This window comes from Diadema antillarum, unplaced genomic scaffold (assembly GCF_040938485.1).
Source record: "Diadema antillarum isolate AM-2024a unplaced genomic scaffold, OU_Dant_1.0 seq00000452_RagTag, whole genome shotgun sequence".
NCBI classification, from domain to species: Eukaryota; Metazoa; Echinodermata; class Echinoidea; order Diadematoida; family Diadematidae; genus Diadema; species Diadema antillarum.
Window position 1 is genome coordinate 191,700 of NW_027271425.1, and position 6,000 is coordinate 197,699.

A 6,000-nucleotide genomic window follows, 5' to 3' on the forward strand; every position below is an offset into this window, starting at 1 on the left:
TCGATCATCAGCTAGTCGACGAGGGCGAGCAACGCATGGTGGGCCTTTGGTGACGATATGATGTGTCACGTCATGTTTAATGGGTACGTCCTTGTATAGGGGACGAGTGATGTCAGCGAATTCAGTCAAGATCTCCTCGTATGGATTCGTCGGTTCAACCGGGCTCAACATAAGATGAGTGCCAGGTGAGGTAACTGAACCTATAGCAGCAACAGTCAAGTGCGTCGTTGAATCCCTAAGTTGCCGTGCACGAACATCCACTGTCAGTCCAAAATGATGCAAAAATCAGCTCCTAGCAGTTGTGTGGTTACGTCTGCTACCACAAAGATCCACCGAAAAGTTCGCCGAAGGCCTAGGTTGAGGGTGAGAGATCTTTGTCCATAAGTTCTGATAGTAGATTTATTCGCCGCCTGTAGAGTGTAATGAGAAATGGATTTGGGGTCCTTTTCAGAAGCAGGAAGTACACTCACAGTTGCTCCGGTATCCACTAGGAATCTCGTCTGTGAGGAATAGTCTTTGATATAGAACAGGCGGCAGGCGGTGTTCCCAGCTGGTATTGCCGCGTCTACTGACTGGGATTCCCGTTTCCCGCCGGGGAAGATTTGTCGATCACTGGAAATTTACAAGGTTGATTACATCGCTTTGCTTGAGCGCCGAAGTGATAATGATACCAGCACAAGTCTCCGACTGACTTGCGGTCCTGGTTCTGACTGTGCTCTCGACTTGGGCTACGATTACGCCCGGACTTGGTTCCTCGTGATGTTGAGCGTGAGCGTCCTTCTAGCTGAACCTAAGTCTGTCAACTGCTGAAACTAATGCGTTTACCTTAGCTTCAAGGTTCACGTTGCTGTTGCTGTTGACTGGCATAGGCTCCTCATGAGTCACAGGTGCCGTGGCGGCGACTTGAGGAATGTGCACGTCCATGATGTGGTCGGCTAGGTTCGACAGAGCGTCTACAGAAACTGCGTCAACTGATGCCGCCAAGACAACTCGTACGTTTGGAGGTAAGCACTGTAGGAAAAGCTCCTTGAAAATGCCTTCCTCCAGGTGACGTTCTCCTAGTAGTTGGCGCATTCGTCGAAGGAGCTGAGACGGCTTCTTGTCTCCTAACTCTTCCTCGCTTAGAAGGAGTTGTACTCTCCTCTGTTCTGATGCAGTTGTGCGTTTGATTAATTCAGCCTTGAGAGCAGCGTAAGGCTTTTCAACAGGGGGATTTATAATTCATTATTGTGTAATCTTCCAAAAAAAGATGTCACAAAACTTCAACGGTTGCAAAATTCTGCTGCCCGATTGTTAGCTTTTACTAATAAGTTTGATTCCATGTCACCAGTTCTCCGTTCCTTACATTGGTTACCTGTAGAAAAAAGGATTATTTTCAAGATTCTGTTATTAGTACATCATTCAGTTCATTCTTTTTCCCCCATATACATAAGTAATTCTGTTCAAAAATACAATCCGACACGAAGGCTACGTTCATCATCGGATACATTCTTACTCCAAACACCCAGATTAAAACATGGGTATGGTGATCGTGCTTTTTCCGTTATGGGACCAAAATTGTGGAATCAGTTATCTCTTCAGTTACGGGAACTGTCATCTACAGAGTCATTCAAATCCAAACTTAAAACTTATCTGTTCCTTTCATACTGAGGACTGTAATTGCTGTATGCCATTGATATTGGATCAATATTGTATTTTTAATTGGTATATGTTGTATTATTTATTTGGTATATATTTGTTTTTGTTTACCATTTTCTTCTTTGTTGAAATGCTTGAATATGTATATGCATGTAAATATATGATATCTTTTCATTTTTGAAGCGCCAAGAGCACTGAAAAGTGGACCTATGCGCTATACAAGTAGCCAATATTATCATTATTATTATTATTATAATGAGGTCACGCACCTCCACTGCTATCTCCGGCTGGAGAGCCGAGACTATGTGGTGATACTTCGTCTGATCGCTTGTAATATTGCGGGTCGCAAACTGAGCCTCTGCTTGATCGAACCAAACGATTGGATCAGCTGGCCAAAAAGGTGGCAGCTTAACTGATACATAGCTTACTGCAGGCTGTACGACTGACGTCGTCTCCGTAGATTGTTGTGGCATAGCCATGACTAGAGGAGACTAGATATTATAAAGAGAATGTACAATAAAACCTAGTTTACAATTAGATATGTGTGTCTTTCAACCGATCACGTCGGGGTCACCAATGTGGAGGATTTGAAACTACCAAATATATCAATATAACATATTCTTTCCTTTATAACCTCCAAAAACTATAAGAAATCGGTTGAGACAACACAAAGATCAACAAATGTAAACAAAGGAATTAATTAAATAATCGATTATGTTCTTTTATTATTTTAAAAATAAAATATTAAAATTTCCAGTGAATTTCTTAACTGGAACTTGAAAATATATCTGTTTGTAACCAATGACAAAAAAAAAAAAAAATGCGGACTTGACAATTGTATTGGGATCCGAAATAAATCTAATAAAAGTAATAGACCACGTCCTACACTCTCTTGGATTATAAACAACTTCAAATACACTCATCAAGTTAAATTACTGTGAACTGTACGAATTATAACCAAAATAAAGCAATTAAATTAGAGTAACATGTTACAGTGACAATTGAAAATATTATTAAATAGGTCTGTATAAATACAAACAGTCAGGAGAGATCAGGCAGATGTTGCGAAAATCTGTGAAGTCTCTGATGAGGAATGAAAATGAATGTCCTGGGCCCCATTTCATAAAAGATGTTAGGATGACAACTATTGCTGGAGTGGCAACTTCCAATGGCAACAGCCAATCAGGAAGTTGGATTTTTGTCGTTGTCGTGACAATTGCCATTCCAGCAAGAGTTGCTATCATATCAACTTTTTATGAAATGGGCCCTGGTAGCAAGAAACTGAGAATATTGAAGTTCTAGTAGCGATGATGCAGTTAGGAGAGTTCGCGGAGATGGTAAAGTTCTGGTAGCGATGAAACAGTGAAAGGGAGTTCGCGGAGATGATGAAATTCTGGTAGTGATGAAACAGTCCAGAGAGTTCGCAGAGATGAAAAACCAGGAGAGTTCCGGTAACGATGAAACAGTCAAGAGAGTTCGGGTAGCGATGAGAAAGTCAAGAGAGTTCTGGTAGCGATGAGACAGTCAGGAGAGCTCGGGTAGCGATGAGACAGTCAGGAGAGTTCGCGGAGATGAAACAGTCAGGAAAGTTCGCGGAGATGAAACAGTCAGCAAAGTTCGGGTAACGATGAAACAGTCAAAAGAGATCGGGTAGCGATTAAAACTGAGAAAGTGTAACAACTGTTCCTGAAGAAAAACCGCGTCACAGTTCTCTCGTCTCCGTGCAAGTTTATCGGACAATTAGATGGTTATCTCCTGTCTTGTGAATTGTCCAGTAAGTGAGTAAGTAAGTAAGTAAATAAGTATCTATCTCTTAAAAATGTCTGCAAACCCAAGCATTGGTAGAATCCCACGTCTTAGCAACGAGACAACAATGCTAAAAATGAGCCCGACGCGCTCAGAAAACGCACAAAGAGGCGCGCCTCAAATAGCGCAGCGCTCAATATTACTCAATAATAGAATACGCCTATAACTTATTTACAGGCACATACGTCAAAATCATACATTAAACGTACATAGACTGTGACTAAGACATAGGCCACAATAAGAACATGCTACAGGTTAAAGCCCAAACAAAGTTCTGGTACGTCTGCAAAAGTTGTCAAATTTCGCTCCCAAATGTGAACGTATGCGTCGGAAATGTGCAGGATAACGATGTTATGACGAGATATTCGATGGGTAACGACGAAAATGCGAAATATTAACCAAAAAGGTTCAGTCTCAGTATGGTTGGGTGTCCATAATACCGGACACCTAACGTTTTTCTATCAATAGAAACGTGAAAAATCTCACAATTGGCCTGAAATTTTACTCACGTGTGGAGAAAATACTCCGTATTCACAAGCGCGCACTGAAAATGCGATCTGAGGTACGCGCTCTTAGATGGCGGCTTCGAACGCGTGGGGTGTCATTTTTTCCGCACTCAGTTGCCCTGCTCATTTCCACCGACCACCCTGAGAATACGTATAAAGGGCACTTAAATGCGTTTTTTCGACAGGCCGCTGTTTTTTTTTCTAGCCGTCATTTTTTCCCAATAATATTTGAATATATTTTGAATCCTTCGATATTACTTTTGAAGGACCGTTTGATGAATTTGAATTGATTTTCATAAGGAAACTTTTCATCGTAATTGAAATAAATTAGATGAGTCGGTTTGTTTTTTCACATTCATTTCTCGTTTCTGCATCAACTCGTACGGTCGTAGCGGGCGACAAAATGTTTATGTCATGTGTATGTGTAACGTGTGTGCTCGATCGTACAAGCGGCGGTGACAATTTTGCGGTCAAAATCGTCAAATTTATTACGGAAGGATACTCTACATCTAACAACGAGTCAGCAAAGGTAGGCCTAGTTATAATATATGTAACGTTAGTTACACGATAAACCTTATTCGATTTTGCTAAATTTCGGTAATTTAGAGGGAATACTTAGTTGTTTTCGCCACATTTTACTCGGTAGCGTAGCCAAGTGAATAATCGAACACCGTTGCGCGTAGTCCCATGCGTACATTTTCTTTCTGTACGCGCAATGCCATTATAATGCGCGGCCGGTCGTTATGGACCCGGTCGGTAGGTTGGACACCTACCATACTTACCCGAACGGGGTCAGGCTAAACTCGGACTCGGGGACAACTCGGCTTCGCTTTGACGGCAGGATGAGTTGTAATGGTTGTCCCTCTGATTGTACAGTGTTGTCCTATGGGAGCGGCCTATATAAACTAGCGCTTCGTGTTCTGGCTACTCGCAGTAATGGTCCGAGTTGTTACAACGAGCGCATCAAAAACCTTTTTTGCGCGCATGCAAAATTAGTGTGCGCCTATTAAGCACCTCTAAAACAATCAAAGGCGCTTGATAAACAACAACAAAAACTCCAAAGACCGCGCGTCTAAGCAACTGAGGACCGCGCGCTGTCATTTTTGTTTTGTTTGTACAGGATTGCGTTAGCACGCACTTTCCTGTCCATTCACTTAGGCCTCATTTGGTATTATGCAGTGGCCAGTAGAATGTGGCGATCACGAACTGCGTGTGAATTGTCTGAAGTAGGGTCGAATTTTTCCCGAGACCGAGTTAGTCTGGAGCCTTCTGGAATAAAAGTCGGTTTCCTACTATTATTATTTTTCTCAAAATACTCCAAACCGACTCATCATTCCGGCAAACCGCGTCAGCCAGGTAAGTTTCTTAGTGGACTCTTTCGATATATTGCAAGAAAAAATGAAATGGTGCTAGACGGGTTCTCAAGCACTTACCGAAACTTAGTTTTCACTTTAAAGAGCGCTCCAACAATTGAGCTTTTTCATGACTTACACTGATGGAGACTGTAATAGAATAAACTCATTCTTTATTGGCAAAAATGTATTACCAGTTTATTTCTTCATTTCTTCATGGAGCCAATACGTGAATTCTCAACATGTTTGGACCTAGACTGAATGCATGTATATATATATATATATATATATATATATGTATATATAAAATACAGTTATGTTTTCTTCATTTTCTTAGTCATTGTGACATGTATTTTGTTAATTTGACTATGTCAAATTGTCTCTTTGTTTAATAGTAGACCTAATGTCATGCTTTTCTTGTATCTGCAGTGTCAATATGCTACTCGATGTACATCGGAACCTCCCAACAGGTATTTTTTTTTTCGTATGTCACATGACTGGGAACTAAGTCTCGTTTGTTGGTTCGTCCCGCTAGAAAGTGGTAGCTTCTTTTCTGTCAACTTTACCTCCCTCACTAGTTGTAACCTAATTCACTATGGCTAACGATGTTAACAAAAACTCTTCATTTGTTGCTGAGACTTCAGATTGTGCTGACAACCCAGGCATTTTACAGTCACTTTATACGGCCACACCCGATT